This window comes from Carassius gibelio, chromosome A12, assembly GCF_023724105.1.
Source record: "Carassius gibelio isolate Cgi1373 ecotype wild population from Czech Republic chromosome A12, carGib1.2-hapl.c, whole genome shotgun sequence".
In the NCBI taxonomy this organism is placed as follows: Eukaryota; Metazoa; Chordata; class Actinopteri; order Cypriniformes; family Cyprinidae; genus Carassius; species Carassius gibelio.
This window is the reverse complement of record NC_068382.1, coordinates 1,881,594-1,909,319: the sequence shown is the minus strand read 5'-3', so window position 1 is coordinate 1,909,319 and position 27,726 is coordinate 1,881,594. Positions and strand designations below refer to the sequence as shown.

The window sequence follows — 27,726 nt, the reverse complement described above, 5'->3', positions numbered from 1 at the left end:
ACAGTCATAAGCTACAACCAACAGGAAGTCCGCTATTTTTATTTGAATATGGATTTTTGGGAAGATAATTTTGTGAATTAATGAATACTCCTCACAGGGGAAGTACACTATACACACCAAACTTTGTCTACATGAAGAAAAAACATTGAGGAACTTAAATTGCGAACAGATTTTGGTTAGCTTGAACTGTTTTGTCGTGGTGATTTTTTGAAATGACAGTAAAAAGGGAAACATTAATTGTCTTGTATATTTAAATTGCAGCTTCCAAACACTTCAAAGCATTTGTTCATACAGAGATCAAATCATTCTGAGGAAATATGCATAGTTTCACGACTTTACAACACTGTATTGATAAAAGAAAATATGAAAACTATCAGACTTCTCAACTGACATGATCTCACTCTGGCCACTCTGTCTGTGTGAGGAAAGGGAGGGGGAGAGGGAGGGGGAGTGTGAGGGGGTTGGTGACTGTGAATTTTTGGTGATTGACAGTGTGTGTGGATTGTAGGGAGGGGCTGTCTGGCAGAGAGAGAGAAAGAGAGAGAGAGACCTAATCATCCCTTTAATAATCAGGAAAAAAAATCTGTATTTTAAATTGTTATTGTTTTTGTTGTTGCTAATGGTGGCGTTTTTTTCCTTTCATTACAGGTTAAGAAATCTCTTAGGCCTTATCCTTTTCTGACAGTTTTAGGGATTTAAAAACATCCTAATAATCCTTATTTGTGCTGCAAATAATAATTTCAAACTCATTTGATACTGACCTATGACATTCTGTGACATGACATTTATTAATCTCATGGATGTAACAGTAAAACTCTTCAACTGACAGATAAAGCTGCAATGCAAGCAAAACTATTTCACAAATGCTTATAGGTCATTAAAATCATTACAAAACACTAATAAATTATTTAAGGATTTGGTAACACTGTAAAATAATGTCTAATTTGTTAACATTAGTAAATGCATTGGTAACTTTATAATAACTGCACTCATTAGCTAAGCATTAGTAAATAGTTCATGATTATAAAGCCTTTTCCCTTAATAATAGTCATTATTAAGCAGTAATACATCTATAAATAAATTGTTCTTGGTTTAATTAAAAGCACATATATTACAAAGGAGATTAAAGTCTTAGTTGTCTCATAAAATAAATAAATAAACCCAACCCAGTTTGATTCAGAATTCAGAAATATTTATTTCAAGATGCAATAAAAGGAAACTGTACACTTAAATAGCTTTTGAGCGATTCTTGAAGGATTAGCATCACCTCCTCTTGTACGATGGTTTGAGGAATATATCTTCCAGATAGTACCACCACTCCCTATATGCAGAGTATGCAGTCTTCGTAGGGCACCAACTCCCAGAGGGGGCACCATCCCAGTTGCTCAAAAAAAAAAAAAATTCTCCCATCCGTGCTCGCGACCGCTCACACCTCATGTTTGCGGCTGAATGTTCGTAATTGATGGATGGACATCTATGCCTGGGTATAGGACATCAGCAATCCGACACAGAGAAAAGAAAACTAAAGAAAAAAAAAAAAAAAGGCATAAAGCTGTCTTGACATTGGACATTCAAGAGTCTCAAATTTAGGGACGGTCTCTAAAGTTACATGTGATATTGTTATACACTTTTCTAACGTCAGTAGCATTTGAAGAGAATTACTTACAAAAACAACTGTAATTGTTCATCTAGGTGACAGCTATAATGCACAGTTAATTTGAATGTTTGATATTTATTACAACAAACTGTAAGTCATATGTAAATTTGCTACTTTTTCACATGGGCTCAAATGCAAATTTGAAGCTCAATAGCATTTGAGAAGAAAGACTTGCAGTCACAAAACAATTGTAATGTGTTCATATAGGTGTCAGCTATAATGCACACCTTATACATTTTTTATAAATATAAAAATAATGTGTTACTAAAGTTATATATATTGTTCTGTGTATGTGATTTCAAAGTCTAGATTGGTCGGATTAACCCTTTAACTGCCGCATTCCTTAAAACTTGATTGTCAGAGGGTTACTGTAAATGCTTATGCCCGCTGGGCACAGTTTTCCCGATGCCACCGGGGTGGCGTTGCACTGATGGCTTGAGCCCGACATCGCTGCTTGCAGCTATATTTAGGGCTCAAGCCCAAAGGGCGAGAGGCCTATTGTTTTCCTTAGGATTATTTTTTATTATTATTATTATTATTATTTTTTTTTTTTTCCAACGTCTCGGGGGCTTTTGGGGCCCTTAACGTGCTTAAAAAGTCTTGAAAATTGGCACACAGATTGGAACCTGCGGCCATTAGGGCCGGGCAGAGACTGATACACGGGCGTGGCACAGGGGCTCTACAGCGCCCCCTGGAATATGGAGGGCCATATATCATACATTCTTACTCGTAGACGAATGAAACTCGGTACACATATAAATCTCATCAATCCAAAAAACTTTTGTATTGCATATCATAGGCTCCGCCCAACAGGAAGTTGGCTATTTAGGGTTTAGTATTCAAATTTTTCGTCAAAGTTGTGGGGGCTTTTGGGGTCCTTAACATACTCAAAAACTCTTGAAAATTTGCGCACACTTTGGAATCTGTGGCCTTTAGGAGCCTGCAGAGGCTGGGACCCGGGCGTGGCACAGGGGCTCTACGGCGCCCCCTGGAACACAGTCAGAAATGTTGATGTATAGCTCACACATACTTGCACATATTCATATGAAACTCAGTACACATATAGATCTCATCGTGCCGAACAACTTTCGTATTGCATGTCATAGACTCCACCCAACAGGAAGTCAGCTATTTAGAGTTATGTAAAAAGCGCATGCTCTGGAATTTGAAATACTTGTCATAGGTTTTTTTCTCGATTGCCGCCAAACTTGGTTAACATGATCTCAAGACACTGGGGATGAAAAATTGCCAGGGGATTTTTGATATCTCGAACGGTTTGCTCGTGGCGAGGCGTTGAAATTATGGCGAGAAATGAGAAACAGGAAGTGTCTAATACCGTCCACATACATTTCCTGATTTTAATCAAACTTCATCAGATTATTCGTTGTATGATGTCGATCGCATATATGTGACTATTAGGAGTCAAAGTTATAGCGCCACCAACTGGCAGAAGGAAGTGTGTCATTTTCAAAATGATTTGAATTCAGCATCTTATTATTACTCGATTTGCTTCAAACTTCATCAGAATAATGGTAAAACACAGCCGATATAAATCTGCAAGGGGGATATTGATATCTAAAAAATTGTTGGCGTGGCAACATGTCAAACTGGAATACTTCTCAGGTGATTTTGAGGCAAATAACATACTTAGAATTTCACAAAACTCTGAACACACATCAGTATTTCTGATAGGAACTTAAATTGTGAATGGATTTTGGATAGCTTGAATGGTTTTGCCGTGGTGATTTTTTTAAATGACCTTACAAAGGGAATCATTATTGTATTTTTAAATTGCAGCTTCCAAACACGTCAAAGAATTTTTTCATACAGATGAAAAAGTCATTCTGAGGAAATATGCATAGTTTAACGACTTTACAACACTGTATGGATAACAGAAAATTAAAAAACTGTCAGACATCTCATCTCACTCTGTCCCTCTGTTTTAGTATATGTGCTTCAGACTTCCATTGTCTGAGAGAAATTGCGCCCCTACAGGTTCAATTCCCGAACTTTTACTTTCACTTTTAAATCGGTTAAAAATACAAATAAATACTTAGATTTAATTCACACTGACAAGCTAAACCAACATATCTGATTATTAACGGTTCAGGGCTCAAGGATAAATTATTTCTGGCCAGAGATACGTGAGAAATAGGAGAGATGAATCACCGCTGTGATCACGAGCGTCTGGAGTAAAGAGCTCAGAAAAAACGAATTTATTCCTGTTTTAAAGCTTTTAAAAATAAATTATTACAGCGATATCACACAATCAACCAATTAGAACACACCAAGAGCTAAATTCAGATGTTTTTGAACTGTTTGTGTGAAAATGAAATATTTGTGGCTGCCTATCTGAAATCACGCCTCCGATCAGCGCGTACAGTGTCGAGCTCAAAACAAACGAATTTATTCTTGTTTAAGAGCTTTTTTAAATAAAATATTACCACAAATGCACACAATAAACCCATTGTAACACTACAAGAGCTAAATGCAGTTGTTTGTGACCTGTTTAAGTGTGCAAGACTATTTGAAAGCGCGACTGGCAGAATAACATGTATCTCTCGAGCTGCAGGTTTCTGTCTTTCGTCGTACGAACGAACACATAACGGACAAGATTATTTCAAAATACATAATAGCTTGGCGAATATAAACGAAAACAGCCACGTGAACATAAACTGGATCTACTGGATTTGAATATTAAAGTGACCACATTTACCACTTGCTTCTGTCTTCAATTTTAATCTATATAAAAAAGGAAACTCATTCGACTTGGCTGCTTTTTTAATGTGTGCGTATTTATTTATTTACCTTTTTATACATTTTGTATAATTTCATAGTTTGTGTATTACAATTATGAAAACAAAAATAAATTTAGCCACTCACATAGAAATAGCTTAGGCCTTAACCTTTTTCTGTCAGTTTTAGGGATTTTTAAAAATCCTAAAAAAAACTTATTTGTGCTGCAAATAATAATTTCAAACTCATTTGATACTGACCTATGACATCCTGTGACATTATATTTATTTGAATTTACATAATCTCATAGATGTAACAGTAAATCTGTTCAGCTCACAGATCAATACTAAGCTGTAATGCAAGCAGAACTTTCACAAATGCTTATGAGTCATTTAAGGATTTGATAACACTGTAAAATAATGTCTAATTTGTTAACATTAGCAAATTCATTGATAACACTTTATAATAACTGCACTCATTAGTAAATAGTCAGTTCATGCTTTATAAAGCCTTGTCCCAATATTAATAGTCAGTAGTAAGCAGTTTATAAATACAGCTATAAATAGCTTGTCCTTGGTTTATAAGCACATTTATTAAAAATGAGAGTAAAGGGTCAGTTATCTTCCTATGAAAAATAAAAGATAAAAATAAACAAACAACAACACAGATTGATACAGAACTCAGAAATTTTATTGTGGATTTATGATAAAATCAGCCTGTAAATGAATTCATACTCCTCCTCATACTACTCCATACTCCTTTTTCAACATGATGCCAATATACTGAGATGTTAAATTGTGAATGGGTTTAGGATAGCTTAAATGGTGTTGCCATAGAGATTTATTAAAGTAACATAAAAAATACAATAGTTATTTTACTATATCTTTAAAATTTTTCATTCTAACTCTTCATAATTTTTTATATAAGTAGAAGTCCTCATTTGAAGGAAGCACAGTAAGTTTCATAGCTTTATCATTTTCAAGAGCCAGCATAAAATTAAAACTATCATAACTTATAAATCAAGCTTGCAATTCTTAGTACCTATAATGGCCACCAGAGGGAGCTATAGGATTACTTTTAAATAATTATTGGAGAAACGAGTATGATTTAAATAATTTATAGAAATCTTTCAAATAAAATAATATGTATTTTAGGAATTTTACTGATAAAATGACCCTCACTTAATTAGAATAACAAGCTGAAGTATTGTGAACTGTATATTAAGAATAATTCTTAATAGGCTTTATGGACAGATACGTTTTAAGTGACTCTTGAAGGTTCAGCACCACATCCTCTTTTACCACTGTTTAAAGAATTAATCTTACAGAACAGGTGTGAATGAATTTTGGATAGCTTGAATGGTTTTGTCGTGGTGATTTTTTGAAATAATAGTAAAAAAGGAACCAGTAAAAAAAAAGTGCAGCTTCTAAACACTTCAAAAAAATGTACACATAGAAGACAAGTCATTCTGAGGAAATATGCATAGTTTCATGACTATACAACATTATATGGATGACAGAAAATTAAAAAACATACATCTGATGTCACTCTGTCCCTCTGTCACTGTGTGTGTGTGTTTGTGTGTGTTTTAAGTGAATTAGGTGTGAAACTATCAGTGAGCATTTAGTCTCCAGCGCCAACATTTTACAGAACTGCCACTTTCCTGGAGTCTCAGAATTACAATGTGTCAGGTTCTGAGAGATCTAAGATTCCAAAAAATTATTTAATTAGAATACCATGAAGTATTGTGAAATACTATATATTAAGACTTTATATATAGGCTTAATGAACAGATTAGAGTGACTCGTGAAGGACCAGCACCACCTCCTCTTGTTCGATGGTTTGAGGAATATATCTTCCAGAATCTGGGATTAAGATTTAGGAGCTCATTTTTATTCCACCTCCTTTCCTGAAAGTCTGTCTTGCAGAATTGACTAAAAATTAATCTTCACATTAATTCCTAATTCTTTTGCAATTCTTTTGTCAGTTCTTCTTGACCTGTTTTTCTCTTCCAGCTTTCCTGGACTATTGTATAGCACTCATAAATGATTAAATAAAAAATAATGGTAGTTATTAAGATTGATATGGTTTGGAATTGGTAAAATGTGCTTGGAAAAAAATCACAATAAAACAATGTTTTAATGTTTAAGTTTGGAATATTAACTGACATGAATGAATGCTATATAAATATTGTTCATGTTAACATAATGTTTATAAATGAAATCTTATTGTAAAGTGTTACTAAAGTTATATATATATATATATATATATATATATATATATATATATATTGTTCTGTGAATGTGATTTTAAAGTCTAGATGATTCGGATTAACCCTTTAACTGCCATATCAAGTTCAAGTTCTAGTTCAAGTTCAATTTATTTGTATAGCGCATTTACAACAGCCTCCTGGCTGACCAAAGTGCTTTAACATAAGAGCAAGAATATTACACATACATAAAAATAGACCAGACAAAAAATTTAAAACCACCCATTTCAAAATGTAGCATAACACAGTACAGTACAGTACACTAAGGAAAATAAAAAAGTTTTTAGCAAAGATTTAAAAATAGACAAGGAAGGGGCCAGTCTGATCTCTAAAGGCAGGGTATTCCAGAGTCGTGGCCCAGCCACTGCAAATGCACGCTCCCCTCTACGCTCCCCTCTATCCTTTAAAACCTCACTGCCAGAGGGATATTGTGAATGCATGTGCCCGCTGGGCACAGTTTACCTGATGCCACCGGGGTGGTGATGGCATTGGTGGCTTGAGCCCGCCATCGCTGCTTGCAGCTATATTTATTATTATTATTATTCTTCTCTAAGATGAATCGCATTTTTGAGGGCCTAAACATGCTCGAAAAGTCATGAAACTTTGCACACACCTCAGAACTGGCGAAAATTTACGTCTGATATGGGTTTCAGAAGTGGGTGTGGCAAAATGGCTCAACAGCGCCACCTATACACGTTCATCGGTGTGCGCCTCGAGCTACGTTTCATGTACAAAAAAATCGGTATACACATGTAACTCTCCAATACCTACAAAAAAGTCTCTTGGAGCAAAATCCGAAACCCAACAGGAAGTCGGTTATTTCTAATATTATGAGCAAATTTTGTGTCATTTTTGTCATTTCCATGCGTTGTATTTTAACGAACTCCTCCTAGAGATTAATTCAGATCAACACCAAATTTGGTATGCCTAATCTGAAGGCCATTGCGATGTTAAATTGCGAAGCTTTTGAGTTTTCGTTGAAGGGCCTGTGTGTGGCGGCCTGGCGAATTTCGATGATTCGCCATGAAACAGGAAGTTGCTATAACTCAGACATACAATGACCAATCTGCCCCAAACTTCACATGTTTGCTGAGTCTCCTGTCCTGAACAGTTTGACACGACCATATTCAGTTATAGTCATAGCGCCACCTATTGGCAACAGGAAGTGACATATTTTACGCTGCAACAAACTACTCCTAGAAATTTTTGACATCAATGTCTTTTTTGTCGTCAGTCTAATCTAAAGGCCTGTACGACGTTAAATTGAGAAGATCTTGAGTTTTCGTTAAAGGGCGTGTCCATGGCGCCATGTCAAAATTCGATGTCTCGCCATGGGAGTAGTTGTTGTTGTAACTCAGTCATAAAATATCAGATCTTGCCCAAACTTCAAATGTTTGATAAGAGTACTGACCTGAACACATCTGGAGGCTAATATTCCATTGGGTGTGGCAAAATGGATCGATAGCGCCACCTATACATTTTCAATGGAGTGCGCCTCGAGCTACATGTCATATACATGTACGAAAATCGGTAAACATATGTAACACACCAATAGCTACAAAAAAGTCTCTTGGTACGAAATCCGAATCCCAACAGGAAGTCGGTTATTTTTAACTTTCCCTGCAAAATTGGTGTTGTTTTTGTCATTTTCAGGGGTTGTATTTTAACGAACTCCTCCTAGAGATTTATTCAGATCAACACCAAACTTGGTCAGTGTAATCTAACGCCCTTTGCCATGTTAAATTGCGAAGGAATTGAGGTTTCGTTAAAGGGCGTGTCCATGGCGGCCTGACAAATTTCGATGATTCGCCATGAAAAATGATGGTGCTATAACTCACACATACAATGTCCAATCCGCCCCAATCTTCACATTTTTGATAAGACTCTTCACCTGAACAGATCTACATGCCAATATTCAGTTATAGTCATAGCGCCACCTATTGGCAACTGGAAGTGACATATTTTACACTGTGACAAACTACTCCTAGAAATTATATGACATCAATGTCTTTTTTGTGGTCAGTCTAATCTAAAGACCTGTGTGATGTTTAGTTGTGAAGATCTTGAGTTTTTGTTAAAAGGCATGTCCATGTCGCCATGACGAAGTTCGATGTCTCGCCATGGGAATAAAAGATGTTATAACTCAGGCATAAAATGTCCGATCTTGCCCAAACTTCACATGTGTGATAAGGGTCCTGGCTTGAACACATCTGAAGGCCAATATTCCATTATAACGATAGCGCCACCTGCTGGCAACAGGAATATTGGCACACATATGGAATAAACTTTGATATATTGCACTTATATTTCTGAGTTTAAATGCATATTTCTCAACATTAACCTTTTTACTAAAGCCACACGATGGCGGTGAGCCCGGGTGCGAGGGCCCGTTCATCGCTGCTTGCAGCTTTAATTAGGGCTCAAGCCTGAAGGGGCGAAGAGCCCTATTGTTCTTCTAAGGATTATTCTTATTATTATTTTTTTTATTTTTTATTAAACCTTCCGGGGGTTTTTGGGGGCCTTAACATGCTCAAAAACTCTTGAAAATTGGCACACACATTGGAATCTGCGGCCATCAGGACGCCGCAGAGGCTTGGACCCGGGCGTGGCACAGGGGCTCTACAGCGCCCCCTGGAACACAGTCAGAAATCTTGAACCATAGCTCACACACACTTGCATGTATTTATATGAAACTCGGTATACTTATAGATCTCATTGAGCCGAACAACTTTTACACTTTATGTCCTAGGCTCCGCCCAACAGGAAGTCAGCTATTCAGGGCTGTTTAAAAAAAGCATGCTCTGGAATTTGAAATACTCCTCTGAGGTTTTCAACCCGTTCGCTACGAAACTCGGTGAACATGATCTCAAGACATTGAGGATGAAAAATTGCGAGGGGATTTTTGATATCTCGAACGGTTTGCCCGTGGCGAGGCGTGGAACTTATGGCGAGAAATGAGAAACAGGAAATGTCTAATAACATCCACATTTCCTGAATTTGATCAAACTTCATGGGTTTGTTCGTTGTATGATACCGATTGTATATATGTGACTATTAAGAGTCAACGTTATAGCGCCACCAACTGGCAGCAGGAAGTGTGTCATTTTCCAAATGCTTTGAATTCAGCATCTTATTTTTACTCGATTTACTTAAAACTTCATCAGAATAATGACAAAATACGGCCGATGTAAATCTGTTGTGGGGATATTGATACCTGATATAGTGTTGCCATTGCAACGTGTCAAACTTGAATGTTCTGTTATGGTGAGTTTGAGGCAGACAACAAGCTCAGATTTACATGAAACTCAAAACACATATCAGTATTAGTGATAGCTAGACAATGGCAAAAGCTTTTAAAAGGGCGTGAAGGAGGCACTCTATAGCGCCACCTTTTGTCAAAAGTGGGGGGGTTAGTTTTAGCTACAGACACCAAACTTGGTACATAAATTGTTCTTTTCAAGACAGACAACTTTCTAATTCACAGTCATCAGCTACGATCAACAGGAAGTCAGCTATTTTGATTTGAATGTGGATTTTTTTTTTACATTTAGCTGTGAATTAATGCATACTGCTCAGAGGAGAGTAACACTATACTCACCAAACTTTGTCTACATGATGCCAAAACATTTTAAACAACTTAAATTGCCAATGGATTTTGGATAGCTTGAACGGTTTTGTCGTGGTGATTTTTTTAAATGACAGTAAAAATTGAATTATTAATTGTCCTGCATTTTTTAATTCCAAACACGTCAAAACCTTTTTTCATACAGAAAAAAAGTCATTCTGAGTAAATATGGATAGTTTCACGACTTTACAACACTGTATGGATAACAGAAAATTAAATAACTGTCAGACATCTCATCTCACTCTGTCCCTCTGTTTGAGTATATGTGCTTCAGACTTCCATTGTCTGAGAGAAATTGCGCCCCTACAGGTGCAATTACCGGACTTTTACTTTCATTTTTAAATCGGTTAAAAATACAAATAAATACTTAGATTTAATTCACACTGACAAGCTAAACCAACATATCTGATTATTACCGGTTCAGGGCTCATGGATAAATTATTTCTGGCCAGAGATACGTGAGAAATAGGAGAGATGAATCACCGCTGTGATCACGAGCGTCTGGAGTAAAGAGCTCAGAAAAAACGAATTTATTCCTGTTTTAAAGCTTTTAAAAATAAATTATTACAGCGATATCACACAATAAACCAATTAGAACACACCAAGAGCTAAATTCAGATGTTTTTGAACTGTTTGTGTGAAAATGAAATATTTGTGGCTGCCTATCTGAAATCACCACCTCCAATCAGCGCGTACAGTGTCGAGCTCAAAACAAACGAATTTATTCTTGTTTAAGAGCTTTTTTAAATAAAATATTACCACAAATGCCCACAATAAACCCATTGTAACACAACAAGAGCTAAATGCAGGTGTTTGTGACCCATTTAAGTGTGCGAGACTATTTGAAAGCGCGACTGGCAGAATAACATATATCTCTCGAGCTGCAAGATTCTGCCTTTCGTCGTACGAACGAACACATAACGGACAAGATTATTTCAAAATACATAACAGCTTGGCGACTATAAACGAAAACAGCCACGTGACCATAAACTGTTGAGAAATATATCTGAAGTGGATCTACTGGATTTGAATATTAAGTGACCGCATATACCAGCTGCTTCTGTCTTCAATTTTAATCTATATAAAAAATGAAACTCATTCATCTTGGCTTCTTTTTTTAATGTGTGTACGTATTTATTTATTTATTATTTTGCTCTAACAAGAATTAATCTATATTTAATTAAATCAATTACATTTTATTTTACATTTGATTTGTCCATTTCTGCATCTAAACGCCTAAAAACCTAAAACATGCTCTATTATACTATTGTTAGCAATTTCTTTATCGTCCAATTTATCTGGTGTACATACTTTTATTTTCATAATAAACTTGTTTGTTAGATTATACAGTTACAGTGGTCTATAATAAATATTAACAGGTTTTATTCAAGCTGTTTAGAATGATTGCAGTAGGCAAATTTTTTGAAATGTAAATAAAAAAATAAAAAAAATAAATAAATAAAAAACATTGGAAAACAATAACTATTATATATTTTTATACATTTTGTATAATTTCATAGTTTATGCATTATAGTTATAAAAACAAATAAATTTAAACACTCACATAGAAATCTTATAGGCCTTATCCTTTTCTGACAGTTTTAGGGATTTTTAAAAATCCTAAAAAACCTTATTTGTGCTGCAAATAATAATTTCAAACTCAAAAAGTAAATATTCAGTTCATGCTTTATAAAGCCTTGTCCCAATATTAATAGTCAGTAGTAATCAGTTTATAAATACAGCTATAAAAAGCTTGTTCTTGGTTTATAAGCACATTTATTAAAAAGGAGAGTAAAGGGTCAGTTATCTTCCTATGAAAAATAAAAAAATAAAAATAAACAAACAACAACACAGATTGATACAGAACTCAGAAATTTTATTGTGGATTTATGATAAAATCAGCCTGTAAATGAATTCATACTCTTCCAAGAAGACACAAGTAGTTCACACCAAACTTTTTTAGCATGAAGCTAATATACTGAAGATGTTAAATTGCGAATGGGTTTAGGATACCTTAAATGGTGTGGCCATAGCGATTTATTAAAGTAACATAAAAAAATACAATAGTTATTTTACTATATCTTTAAAATTGTTCATTCCAACTCTTCATAATTTTTTATATACGTAGAAGTCATCATTTGAAGGAAGCACAGTAAGTTTCATAGCTTTATCATTTTCAAGAGCCAGCATAAAATTAAAACTATCATAACTTATAAATCAAGCTTGCAATTCTTAGTACCAATAATGGCCACCAGAGGGAGCTATAGGATTACTTTTAAATAATTATTGTAGAAACGAGTATGATTTAAATCATTTATAGAAATCTTTCAAAGAAAAATAATATGAATTTTATGTATTTTACTGATAAAATGACCCTCACTTAATTAGAATAACAAGCTGAAGTATTGTGAAGTGTATATTAAGAATAATTCTTTATAAGACAGATACGTTTTGAGTGACTCTTGAAGGTTCAGCACCACATCCTCTTTTACCACTGTTTAAAGAATTAATCTTACAGAACAGGTGCGAATGAATTTTGGATAGCTTGAATGGTTTTATCGTGGTGATTTTTTGAAATAACAGTAAAAAAGTAACCAGTAAATGTCTTTTATTTTTTTAAAGTGCAGCTTCTAAACACTTTTAAAAAAATTACACATAGAATACAAGTCATTCTGAGGAAATATGCATAGTTTCATGACTATACAACACTATATGGATGATAGAAAATTAAAAAAACTATCATACATCTGATGTCACTCTGTCCCTCTGTCACTGTGGGTAGTGTGTGTGTGTGTGCGTTTGTGTTTGTGTGTGTGTGTGTGTGTGTGTGTTAAGTGAATTAGGTGTGAAACTATCAGGGAGCATTTAGTCTCCAGCGCCAACATTTTACAGAACTGCCACTTTCCTGGAGTCTCAGAATTACAATGTGTCAGGTTCTGAGAGATCTAAGATTCCAAAAAATGATTTAATTAGAATACCATGAAGTATTGTGAAATACTATATATTAAGACTTTATATATAGGCTTAATAAACAGATTAGAGTGACTCGTGAAGGACCAGCACCACCTCCTCTTGTTCGATGGTTTGAGGAATATATCTTCCAGAATCCAGGATTAAGATTTAGGAGCTCTTTTTTATTCCACCTCCTTTCCTGAAAGTCTGTCTTGCAGAATTGACTAAAAAATAATATTCACATTAATTCCTAATTATTTTGCAATTCTTTTTGTCAGTTCTTCTTGACCTGTTTTTTTCTTCTTCTTTTCTGACCTCATGACCCAGTCAGCATTTTTTGTACAATGGCCAAGTCTTAACTTATCAATTTCTGTATTGCATTTGTGTTTGATATTTCTCATGGGCTTTACAGTTTGAGTTAAAACTCTTTTTTAGCGCATTTCATCTGTAAAAGAAAACATGCCCAATAATTCTGCACACATGAATATAAGGAGTTTTTCTCTTCCAGCTTTCCTGGACTATTGTATAGGACTCATAAATGATTAAATAAAAAATAATAGTAGTTATTAAGTTTGATATGGTTTGGAATTGGTAAAATGTGCTTGGAAAAAAAAAATCACAATAAAACAATGTTTTAATGTTTAAGTTTGGAATATTAACTGACATGAATGAATGCTATATAAATATTGTTCATGTTAACATAATGTTTAGAAATGAAATATTATTGTAAAGTGTCACTAAAGTTATATATATATTGTTCTGTGAATGTGATTTTAAAGTCTTGATGATTCTGATTAACCCTTTAACTGCTTTATCCTTTAAAACCTCACTGCCAGAGGGATATTGCGAATGCATGTGCCCGCTGGGCACAGTTTACCTGATGCCAACGGGGTGGCGATGGCATTGGTGGCTTGAGCCCGCCATCGCTGCTTGCAGCTATATTTATTATTATTTTTATTTTTTATTAAACCTTCCGGGGGTTTTTGGGGGCCTTAACATGCTCAAAAACTCTTGAAAATTGGCACACACATTGGAATCTGCGGCCATCAGGACGCCACAGAGACTGGGACCCGGGCGTGGCACAGGGGCTCTACAGCGCCCCCTGGAACACAGTCAGAAATCTTGAACCATAGCTCACACACACTTGCATATATTTATATGAAACGCAGTACACTTATAGATCTCTTTGAGCTGAACAACTTTCACACTCTATGTCATAGGCTCCGCCCAACAGGAAGTCAGCTATCCAGGGCTGTTTATAAAAAGCATGCTCTGGAATTTGATATACTTGTCATAGGTTATTTACTTGATTGCCACGAAACTCGGTGAACATGATCTCAAGACACTGGGGATGAAAAATTGCGAGGGGATTTTTGATATCTCGAACGGTTTGCCCGTGGCGAGGCGTGGTAATTATGGCGAGAAATGAGAAACAGGAAATGTCTAATAACATCCACATACATTTCCTGAATTTGATCAAACTTCATTGGTTTGTTCGTTGTATGATACCGATCACATATATGTGACTATTAAGAGTCAACGGTATAGCGCCACCAACTGGCAGCAGGAAGTGTGTCATTTTCCAAATGCTTTGAATTCAGCATCTTATTTTTACTTGATTTACTTAAAACTTCATCAGAATAATTACAAAACACGGCCGATGTAAATCTGTTGTGGGGATATTGATATCTGATATAGTGTTGCCATGGCAACGTGTCAAACTTGAATGTTCTGTTATGGTGAGTTTGAGGCAGACAACAAGCTCAGATTTACATGAAACTCAAAACACATATCAGTATTAGTGATAGCTAGACAATGGCAAAAGCTTTTAAAAGGGCGTGAAGGAGGCACTCTATAGCGCCACCTTTTGTCAAAAGTGGGGGGGTTAGTTTTAGCTACAGACACCAAACTTGGTACATAAATTGTTCTTTTCAAGACGGACAACTTTCTAATTCACAGTCATCAGCTACAACCAACAGGAAGTCGGCTATTTTGATTTGAATATTTAAATTGAGCTCTGATTTAATGCATAATCCTCACAGGAAATGTTCACTATACTCACCAAACTTTGTCTACATGTTGAAAAAACATTGAGGAACATTGCGAACGGATTTTGGTTAGCTTGAACGGTTTTGTCGTGGTGATTTTTTGAAATGACAGTAAAAAGGGAATCATTAATTGTCTTGTATTTTTAAATTGCAGCTTCCAAACACTTAAAAAAAAATTAATACAGAGATCAAATCATTATGAGGACATATGCATAGTTTCATGACTTTATAACACTGTATGATTAAAAGAAAATTAAAAAACTGTCAGACGTGTCAACTCACTCTGTCCCTCTGTTTGAGGAATGTATGTGTGCTGACTGAGTGTGTGTGTGTGTGTGTGTGTGTGTGTGTGTGTGTGTGAGTGGGGGATGGGCATGAGCTGAGTGGCAGACACAATGAGAGAGAGAAAGAGAGAGAGAGAGAGAGACTTAAATATCTCTTTAATCACCAGAAAAAAAAAAGTATTTTAAATTGTTATTTTTTGTTGCTGTTGCTAACATTGCTGTTTTCATTACAGCTTAAAAATCTCTTAGGCCTTATCCTTTTCTGACAGTTTCAGGAATTAAAAACAAAATTCTAAAAATATTTGTGCTGCAAATAATAATTTCAATCTCATTTGATACTGACCTATTCCATCCTGTGACATGACATTTATCTTAATTTACATAATCTCATGGATGTAACAGTAAAACTGTTCAGCTCACAGATGAAGACTAAGCTGTAATGCAAGCAGAACTTTCACAAATGCTTATAAGTCATTAAATGATTTTATAACACTGTAAAATAATGTCTAATTTGTTAACATTAGTAAATGCATTGGTAACACTTTATAATAACTGCACTCATTATTAAATAGTCAGTTCATGTTTTATAAAGCCTTGTCCCAACTTAAATAGTCATTAATAAGCAGCTTATAAATACAGCTATAAATAGCTTGATCTTGGTTTATAAGCACATTTATTAAAAAGGAGAGTAAAGGGTCAGTTAACTTCCTATGAAAAATAAAAAAATGAAAATAAACAAACAACAACACAGATTGATACAGAACTCAGAAATGTTATTGTGGATTTATGATCAAATCAGCCTGCAAAATGAATCATACTCCTCCAAGAAGACACAAGTAGTTCACACCAAACTTTTTCAACATGATGCTAATACACTGAAGATGTTAAATTGCGAATGTGTTTAGGATATCTTAAATGGTGTGGCCATACCGATTTATTAAAGTAATATTAAAAAATACAATAGTTATTTTACTATATCTTTAACATTCTTCATTCCAACTCTTCAAAAAATTTTATATACGTAGAAGTCATCATTTGAAAGAAGCACAGTAAGTTTCATAGCTTTATCATGTCCAGGAGCCACCATAAAATTAAAACTATCATAACATATAAATCAAGCTTGCAATTCTTGGTACCAATAATGGCCACCAGATGGAGCTATAGGATTACTTTTAAATAAAAGTGTGGGTGTGTTAAGTGTGTGTGCTGAGTTTGTGTGAATGTGTGGGAGAGGGGATGGGCTTGGTGTCAGAGAGAGAGAGAGAGAGAGAGAGGGAGGGAGACTTAATCATCTCTTTAATCACCAGCAGAAAAAAAATAAGCAATTTTGTGTTGTTGTTGTTGTTGTTGTTTTTTCATCATTACAGCTTAAGAAATATCTTAGGCCTCAACATCAACTGTTGCTGCTTTATATAGCCTTCTCCCAAAATTAATAGTCATTAGTAAGCATTTAATAAATACAGCTATAATTAAATTGTTCATGGTTTATATGCACATTTATTTTGAGGAGATTAAAGGCTGTAATCTTCCTAAAAAAAAAAAAAAAAAAAAAAAATAAACAAACACAGAACTCAGAAACATTTATTTCAAGATGCAATAAAAGAAAACTGTACACTATATATATATATATATATATATATATATATATATATATATATATATATATATATATATATATATATATATATATATATATATATACAATTGCATAAGTTTATATTTATTTGTTTTATCAAGTGCACAGCTAATAATAATAATAATAATAATAATAATAATAATAATAATAATAATAATAATAATAATGCATTTTATTTAATGAGCCTTTCAAACCACTCAAGGTCACCGTACAACAAGTAACAACAGTAACAATATTAAAACAAAAAATAACAGCAAATAACAATGTCAATAAAAAACTGCAATAATATTAGAATAGCACAACATATTATGGAATACTATATTAAGACTTTATATATAGCTTTTATGAACAGATATGTTTTGAGAGATTCTTGAAGTACTAGCATCACCTCCTCTTGTACGACGGTTTGAGTAATATATCTTCCAGATAGTACCGCCGCTCCCTATATGCAGAATACGCAGTCTTCGTAGGGCACCAACTCCCAGAGGGGGCACCATCCCAGTAGCTTAAAAAAAAATAAAACATGCGCCATTCTCCCATCCGCGCTCGCGACCGCTCGGACATTTGCGGATGAATGTTCGTAATTGATGGATAGACATCTATGCCCGGGTAAAAGACATCAGCAATCCGGCACAGAGAAAAGAAAAATAAAGTAAAAAACAAAACAAAAACAGGCATAAAGTTGGCTTGACATTGGGGACCGTCTTTAAAGTTACATGTGACATTGTTATACACTTTTCTAATGTCAGTAGCATTTGAAGAGAATGACTTACAGTCATAAAAAACAACTGTAATTGTTCATCTAGGTGACAGCTATAATGCACAATTAAATTGAATGTTTTATGTTTATTAAAACAAACTGTAAGTCATATGTAAATTATGCTACTTTTTCACATGGGCTCAAACGCAAATTTGAAGCTCAATAGCATTTGAGGAAAAAGACTTGCAGTCATAAAACATTTGTAATGTGTTCATTTAGGTGTCAGCTACAATGCACACCTTATACATTTTTTATATATATTAAAATAAAGTGTTACTAAAGTTATATATATTGTTCTGTGTATGTGATTTCAAAGTCTAGACGGGTCGGATTAACCCTTTAACTGTCGTATCCCTTAAAATTTGATTGCCAGAGGGTTACTGGAAATGCTTATGTCCGCTGGGCACAATTTTCCCGATCCCACCGGGGTGGCGTGCACTGATGGCTTGAGCCCGACATCGCTGCTTGCAGCTATATTTAGGGCTCAAGCCTGGAGGGCGAGAGCCCTATTGTTTTCCTTAGGATTATTTGTTATTATTATTAGGGCTCAAGCCCAAAGGGCGAGAGGCCTATTGTTTTCCTTGGGATTATTTTTTTATTATTATTATTATTATTTTATTTTTTTATTTTTTTTCCAACGTCTCGGGTGCTTTTGGGGCCCTTAACGTGCTTAAAAAGTCTTGAAAATTGGCACACAGATTGGAACCTGCGGCCATTAGGGCCAGGCAGAGACTGATACACGGGCGTGGCACAGGGGCTCTACAGCGCCCCCTGGAATATGGAGGGCCATATATCATACATTCTTGCTCGTAGACGTATGAAACTCGGTACACATATAAATCTCATCAATCCAAGCAACTTTTGTATTGCATATCATAGGCTCCGCCCAACAGGAAGTTGGCTATTTAGGGTTTAGTATTCAAATTTTTCGTCAAAGTTGTGGGGGCTTTTGGGGTCCTTAACATACTCAAAAACTCTTGAAAATTTGCGCACACTTTGGAATCTGTGGCCTTTAGGAGCCTGCAGAGGCTGGGACCCGGGCGTGGCACAGGGGCTCTACGGCGCCCCCTGGAACACAGTCAGAAATGTTGATGTATAGCTCACACATACTTGCACATATTCATATGAAACTCAGTACACATATAGATCTCATCGTGCCGAACAACTTTCGTATTGCATGTCATAGGCTCCACCCAACAGGAAGTCAGCTATTTAGAGTTATGTAAAAAGCGCATGCTCTGGAATTTGAAATACTTGTCATAGGCTTTTTTCTCGATTGTCGCCAAACTCGGTCAACATGATCTCAAGACACTGGGGATGAAAAATTGCCAGGGGATTTTTGATATCTCGAACGGTTTGCTCGTGGCGAGGCGTTGAAATTATGGCGAGAAATGAGAAACAGGAAGTGTCTAATACCGTCCACATACATTTCCTGATTTTAATCAAACTTCATCAGATTATTCGTTGTATGATGTCGATTGCATATATGTGACTATTAGGAGTCAAAGTTATAGCGCCACCAACTGGCAGAAGGAAGTGTGTCATTTTCAAAATGATTTGAATTCAGCATCTTATTATTACTCGATTTGCTTCAAACTTCATCAGAATAATGTTAAAACACAGCCGATATAAATCTGCAAGGGGGATATTGATATCTAAAAAATTGTTGGCGTGGCAACATGTCAAACTGGAATACTTCTCAGGTGATTTTGAGGCAAATAACATACTTAGAATTTCACAAAACTCTGAACACACATCAGTATTTCTGATAGGAACTTAAATTGTGAATGGATTTTGGATAGCTTGAATGGTTTTGCCGTGGTGATTTTTTTAAATGACCTTACAAAGGGAATCATTATTGTATTTTTAAATTGCAGCTTCCAAACACGTCAAAGAATTTTTTCATACAGATGAAAAAGTCATTCTGAGGAAATATGCATAGTTTAACGACTTTACAACACTGTATGGATAACAGAAAATTAAAAAAACTGTCAGACATCTCATCTCACTCTGTCCCTCTGTTTGAGTATATGTGCTTCAGACTTCCATTGTCTGAGAGATATAGCGCCCCTACAGGTTCAATTCCCGGACTTTTACTTTCACTTTTAAATCGGTTAAAAATACAAATAAATACTTAGATTTAATTCACACTGACAAGCTAAACCAACATATCTGATTATTACCGGTTCAGGGCTCATGGATAAATTATTTCTGGCCAGAGATACGTGAGAAATAGGAGAGATGAATCACCGCTGTGATCACGAGCGTCTGGAGTAAAGAGCTCAGAGAAAACGAATTTATTCCTGTTTTAAAGCTTTTAAAAATAAATTATTACAGCGATATCACACAATCAACCAATTAGAACACACCAAGAGCTAAATTCAGATGTTTTTGAACTGTTTGTGTGAAAATGAAATATCCCAGCCGGCATTTCAACGTTGATTCAACGTTGAAACAACGTCAGGTACCATGGTTGAATCAACGTTGAAAAACCTTTCGATTTTGCAAATTGGATCAACGTTGAAATCACGACGTTGATTCACCGTTGAAATCGTGACGTTGATGTACGGTTGAAATCACAACGCTGATTCACTGTTGAAATCCCGACGTTGAATCAACGTTGAATAACCTTTCGATTTTGCAAATTGGATCAACGTTGAAATCACGACGTGGATTCACCGTTGAAATCGCGACGCTGTTTCACCGTCTTACCTGCATTATGGGTGAATGAGGGTCGTGCTGCAGTCCTGGGATGAAAGCTGAATGAGGTGTTGATTTTGAAAAGTTAATCAGCGTTGATAACACGACGTTGTTTCCCCGTCGTACCTCGTATATAAATACACCTAGATCCTAGTTGGCATTTAGATCAACATGGTACAGGCAAAGCTAAAAATCTAATGACTGGCAGCAATGGCTTTACAAACAACTTCAATAAACTACCACATGCTCAAAATTGTCAAACAGCAGTTAAATTTTGGAAACATACTGTATAAAACAGATGAAAATAATCCCACACTTTATTATGCAGAGTATGCATGGAGGTAATGCTAAAAACATGTAGTAGAACAATCCAAATACAATAATATTTAAAGGTTTTTGTAAAATAATTCGGCACAAAAATGCATATTTTTTTCAGCACTTACAAGACAAACCCTTGTACCTTTATGACTGAAACCAGTGGATCTTTTATTTTGGTGGAAACCTACAGTTTCTGTCAAAAACATGTTTTAGTAATGTGTCTCATTACAAGAGTTGTGTACATTTGTGCAGTGAAAATGTGTTGCACAGTACGAGCAGGGAACCTTCCACCAGTTGATTTCTAATGGGAACCCCCCCGGACTGTGTCTTCTTTACCGTGGGGAATGCAGAATGAGATTTCTACCGCAGGGCACTCTAAAATGTTAGAACCAGCAGCCTTAGTGTATACAGTGTGGTTGTGCTTCGGGTGATCCTTGAAAGTGTCCCAGCGCTAGGTCCTTTCTGACGCCGTCCCCTCCACTCTCTCCCACTTGTGCACTTTCTGTACCGTCCTGTATAAACATTTACATTTAATCATTTAACAGACGCTTTTATCCAAAGCGACTTACAAATGAGAAGAACAGAAGCAGTCAGGTGTACAAGCGAACAACAACAGTATACAAGTGCCATGACAAGTCTCAGTTAGTCTAGTACAGAACGCATAGCCAGGTTTTTTTTTTTTTTTTTTTTTTATATGAAAGACAAGAAAAGAAGGAAAAGTGCTAGCATTAGTTGGTTAAGTTCCGGTGAAAAAGATGAGTCTTAAGATGTTTCTTGAAAATGAGTCAAGACTCAGCAGTTCGGATTGAGATTGGGAGGTGATTCCACCAGCTGGACACAGTCCAGGAAAAGGTTCTGGAGAGTGATTTTGAACCTCTTTGGGATGGCACCACAAGGCGTCGTTCACTTGCAGAGGGCAAACTTCTGGAGGGAACATAAGATTTAACCAGTTTGTTTAGGTATGTCCACAATGTTTCACAATAACTTTGATATTGTGAAATATATTTAACTGTAAACTGAATGCAAAATAAATCACACAATATTTTCACTTTACAGTTCAGTAACAGTGAGGTTGGAAACAAAGTGGACAACACTATTCATTAAACACTTATTTAATGTATTCAGATGAAAATTTACAATATTAACAAATTATTCACAAGCAGTGTTTTCAGAGCCCCCAGTTACACTGTTTTAATCAAAACACTAGTAATACAGTGTAGTAAAACAAATAAAATCTAATTCAGTAAATTTTTAATAAACTAAGCACAATCAAAACCTATCACAAAAGCTCAAAGCATCTCTAGCAGAAGTGACAGTGCAATGTAGCAGATGAAAAATTTCTTACCAATGTTTCAAGAACAAGCTGGATCCTGGATGACTCTACAAGGGGAAAGAAGAAATGGTTTACTGAAAAGTTCTTAAAAAGCAGGATTTCATATTATACCATTTCTTTAAACCACTGGTTCTCAAACTTTTTATACCAAGTACCACTTCAGAAAATATTTGTTATTAAATATTAAGTTGCACCATAATGACCAACATTACATTTCAGCAGCGTAGTAGACCAAACTATTCAGCTACAGGTCTACAGTTAAAAAATGAGGCAGTTTTATTCTAATAAGAATATTTATTGTTGTCAGACACTTTACCATGTTTGAACATTAACACTACAACTGTGCTTACATACACAGGTAAATAAAAAAAAAAGTTTAAATTAAAATGTAATTTTAAATGTAAATATAGCTGCAAGCAGCGATGTCGGGCTCAAGCCATCAGTGCAACGCCACCCTGGTGGCATCGGGAAAACTGTGCCCAGCGGGCATAAGCATTTACAGTAACCCTCTGACAATCAAGTTTTAAGGGATGTGGCAGTTAAAGGGTTAATCGCTCAAAACCTTTTCAAGTGTACAGTTTCCTTTTATTGCATCTTGAAATAAATATTTCTGAATTCTGAATCAAACTGGGTTGTGTTTATTGATTTATTTTATAAGACAACTGAAACTTTAATCTCCTTTGCAATATATGTGCTTTTAAACCAAGAACAATGTAATTAGAGATGTATTCCTGCTTAATAATGACTATTATTAAGGGAAAAGGCTTTATAATCATGAACTATTTACTAATGCTTAGCTAATGAGTGCAGTTATTATAAAGTGTTACCAATGCATTTACTAATGTTAACAAATTAGACATTATTATACAGTGTTACCAAACCCTTTAATAATTTATTAGTGTTTTGTAATGATTTTAATGACCTATAAGCATTTGTGAAATAGTTTTGCTTGCATTGCAGCTTAATCTGTCAGTTGAAGAGTTTTACTGTTACATCCATGAGATTAATAAATGCCATGTCACGTCACAGGTTGTCATAGGTCAGTATCAAATGAGTTTGAAATTATAATTTGCAGCACAAATAAGGCTTCTTAGGATGTTTTTAAATCCTAAAAACTGTCAGAAAAGGATAAGGCCTAAGAGATTTCTTAACCTGTAATGAAAGGAAAAAAACACCACCATTAGCAACAACAAAAACAATAACAATTTAAAATATAGATTTTTTTTCCTGATTATTAAAGGAATGATTAGGTCTCTCTCTCTCTCTCTCTCTCTCTCTCTGCCAGACAGCCCCTCCCTACAATCCACACACACTGTCAGTCACCAAAGATTCACAGTCACCAACCCCCTCACACTCACACTCCCCCTCCCTCTCCCCCTCCCTTTCCTCACACAGACGGAGTGGCCAGAGTGAGATCATGTCAGTTGAGAAGTCTGACAGTTTTTTCTTTTCTTTTATCCATACAGTGTTGTAAAGTCATGAAACTATGCATATTTCCTCATAATGATTTGATCTCTGTATGAAAACATGCCTTGAAGTGTTTGGAAGCTGCAATTTAGACATACAATACAATTAATGTTTCCCTTCTTACTGTCATTTCAAAAAATCACCACGTCAAAACCGTTCAAGCTAACCAAAATCCGTTCGCAATTTAAGTTCCTCGATGTTGTTTCTTCATGTAGTCAAAGTTTGGTGTGTATAGTGTACTTCCCATGTGAGGAGTATGCATTAATTCACAACTGTAAAATCTCAAAAATACACATTCAAATCAAAATAGCTGACTTCCTGTTGATCGTAGCTTATGACTGTGAATTAGAAAGTTGTCCGTCTTGATAAGAACAATTTAAGTACCGAGTTTGGTGTCTGTAGCTAAAACTAAATAAAATGCATTATTATTATTATTAGCTGTACACTTGCTAAACATTTTTAAATATAAACTTATGCAATTGTGTGTGTATATATATATATATATATATATATATATATATATATATATATATATATATATATATATATATAAATTCAAGTGTACAGTTTTCTTTTATTGCATCTTGCAATAAATATTTATGAGTTCTGTGTTTGTTTATTTTATTTATTTTATTTTTTATTTTACATTTTTTTTAGGGAGATTACAGCCTTTAATCTCCTCAAAATAAATGTGCATATAAACCATGAACAATTTAATTATAGCTGTATTTATAAAATGCTTACTAAAATATTAATTTTGGGAGAAAGCTATATAAAGCATGAACTGACTATTTACTAATGCTTAGCTAAGAATTGCAGCTATTGTGAAGTGTTACCAATGCATTTACTAATGTTAACAATTGAGACATTATTTTAAAGTGTTACCAAATCCTTAAATAATTTAAAAGTGTTTTGTTATGATTTCATTAACCTATAAGCATTTGTGAAATAGTTCTGCTTGCATTAAAGCTTAGTCTTCATCTGTGAGCTGAACAGTTTTACTGTTACATCCTTGAGATTATGTAAATTCAAATAAATGTCATGTCACAGGGTGACAGAGGTCAGTATCAAATGAGTTTGAAATTATTATTTGCAGCACAAATAAGGTTTTTTAGGATTTTTTTTAATCCCTGAAACTGTCAGAAAAGGATAAGGCCTAAGATATTTCTTAAGATGTAATGATAACAGCACAATAAGCAACAACAACAAAAAAATAACTATTTAAAATACAGTTTTTTTTCTGGTGATTAAAGAGATGTTTAAGTCTCTCTCTCTCTCTCTCTCTCTCTCTCTCTGTCTGTCTGCCACTCAGCTAACACCCCTCCCCCACTCACACTCACACACACACACAGTCAGCACTCATTACATTCCTCAAACAGAGTGACAGAGTGAGATCAGATGTCTGACAGTTTTTTAATTTTCTTTTAATCATACAGTGCTGTAAAGTCATGAAACTATGCATATTTCCTCAGAATCACTGGTTTTCTAAATTAAAAATGTTTTTTAAAGGTTTGGAAGCTGCAATTTAAAAATACAAGACGATTAATGTTTCACTTTTTACTGTCATTTCAAAAAATCACCACGACAAAACCGTTCAAGCTAACCAAAATCTGTTCGCAATTTAAGTTCCTCGATGTTTTTTCTTCATGTAGACAACGTTTGGTGTGTATAGTGTACTTCCCCTGTGAGGAGTATTCATTAATTCACAACTGTAAAATCTCAAAAATACACATTCAAATCAAAATAGCCGACTTCCTGTTGATCGTAGCTGATGACTGTGAATTAGAAAGTTGTCCGTCTTGAAAAGAACAATTTATGTACCAAGTTTGGTGTCTGTAGCTAAAACTAACCCCCCCACTTTTGACAAAAGGTGGCGCTATAGAGTGCCTCCTTCACGCCCTTTTAAAAGCTTTTGCCATTGTCTAGCTATCACTAATACTGATATGTGTTTTGAGTTTCATGTAAATCTGAGCTTGTTGTCTGCCTCAAACTCACCATAACAGAAAATTCAAGTTTGACACGTTGCCATGGCAACACTATATCAGATATCAATATCCCCACAACAGATTTACATCGGCCGTGTTTTGTCATTATTCTGATGAAGTTTTAAGTAAATCGAGTAAAAATAAGATGCTGAATTCAAAGCATTTGGAAAATGACACACTTCCTGCTGCCAGTTGGTGGCGCTATAACGTTGACTCTTAATAGCCACATATATACAATCGGTATCATACAACGAACAAACCCATGAAGTTTGATCAAATTCAGGAAATGTATGTGGATGTTATTAGACATTTCCTGTTTCTCATTTCTCGCCATAAGTTCCATGCCTCGCCACGGGCAAACCGTTCGAGATATCAAAAATCCCCTCGCAATTTTTCATCCTCAATGTCTTGAGATCATGTTCACCGAGTTTCGTGGCGAACGGGTTGAAAACCTCAGAGGAGTATTTCAAATTCCAGAGCATGCTTTTTTTAAACAGCCCTGAATAGCTGACTTCCTGTTGGGCGGAGCCTATGACATAAAGTGTGAAAGTTGTTCGGCTCAATGAGATCTATAAGTGTACCGAGTTTGATATAAATACATGCAAGTGTGTGTGAGCTATGGTTCAAGAATTCTGACTGTCTTCCAGGGGGCGCTGTAGAGCCCCTGTGCCACGCCCGGGTCCCAGCCTCTGCGGCGTCCTGATGGCCGCAGATTCCAATGTGTGTGCCAATTTTCAAGAGTTTTTGAGCATGTTAAGGCCCCCAAAACACCCCGGAAGGTTTAATAAAAAATAAAAATAATAATAATAATAACAAGAATAATCCTTAGAAGAACAATAGGGCTCTTCGCCCCTTCGGGCTTGAGCCCTAATTATGTAACAAAAGTTACAAAACTGTACTGTACTTTAACTGTAACATACTTAAATGTGCAAAAAAAAAAAAACTTACTCAAAGATTAAGTTAAAATGTATTAACATTAATTAGTTTAATTTAGTGATTCACCTGCATAACAACTAGAGGGGGCCTGACACTTTGAGAACCATGGCTTTAAACAATCCTTTTATTTATTTATTCATTTTCATTATATTATATTATTTAAATACCGACATTTGCACTTATATGTTTCAGAAAACACTTTGAAACTATTATAAGAATACAAACATATATAACACACCTAATGCATGGGATTCATATCAGGAAAATATGGGAAAATCTCTAAACCATCTCTAAATCTCTCTTACCAGCAACACATTAGGTGAGCACCTAACTTGATCAGCTGTGATAAAGCAATGCAAAAATAGACACACGGGTATTTATTTATCTGCAGGTTACATGTCCTTTAAACTACCCATTTGTAAACTCTGGTAATACTTTACTATTTTCAAAAGATAATAAAGATAACGTTAGCGATTTTCTTACCTCATTTTGCCAGGATGTTTTCAGGACCTCGCAGAACACCTGACCCTTCTTGTGTTCACAGTTTTTGTTCTCCATTGACATGTCACGACTCAAATTCGCTCAAAATAAATAAAAAATGTACAGGCAAATATGAAAAAATTCGGGACCAATAGAGCAGTCAGTTATAACGAGCAGCAGCTCACAGTAGCCGCCTCACTCACAGAAAGACGACAAAAACGGTCATATTTTTAAATGTAGAAAGGCGCGAACCGATTCATTGTCCAGTTTCCTGAATGACAGCCAGATTAACCAATCATGATAGAAGTAATAAAATACAACTACCAATGGGAGTTGTTTCAGTGTTATAAAGCAGCGAAATGTATATCGTTTTATTGTTGTTAATGATGATAATATTTAACATATACCTTTAGATTTTAGAATAGGTATCATGACTAAAATATTTTAAAATGCTATTAAAATAATTAATTAATTTAAATAATTTAATATAAATAATTTAAAAGCTTGTTAACCTTTAACTACCATTTAGCATTAAACATT

General features: G+C 35.1%; 1 long non-coding RNA gene across 1 annotated transcript; it reads right to left on the bottom strand.

Annotated features, from left to right (window-relative positions):
• Positions 1-20,847: 20,847 nt before the first annotated feature.
• Positions 20,848-27,368, bottom strand: LOC128025695 (uncharacterized). Its single transcript, XR_008186202.1, has 3 exons — positions 27,190-27,368; positions 22,331-22,365; positions 20,848-21,909 (listed from the first exon to the last, which is right to left on the bottom strand). It is a non-coding gene; the product is annotated as an uncharacterized LOC128025695 (long non-coding RNA).
• Positions 27,369-27,726: the final 358 nt, after the last annotated feature.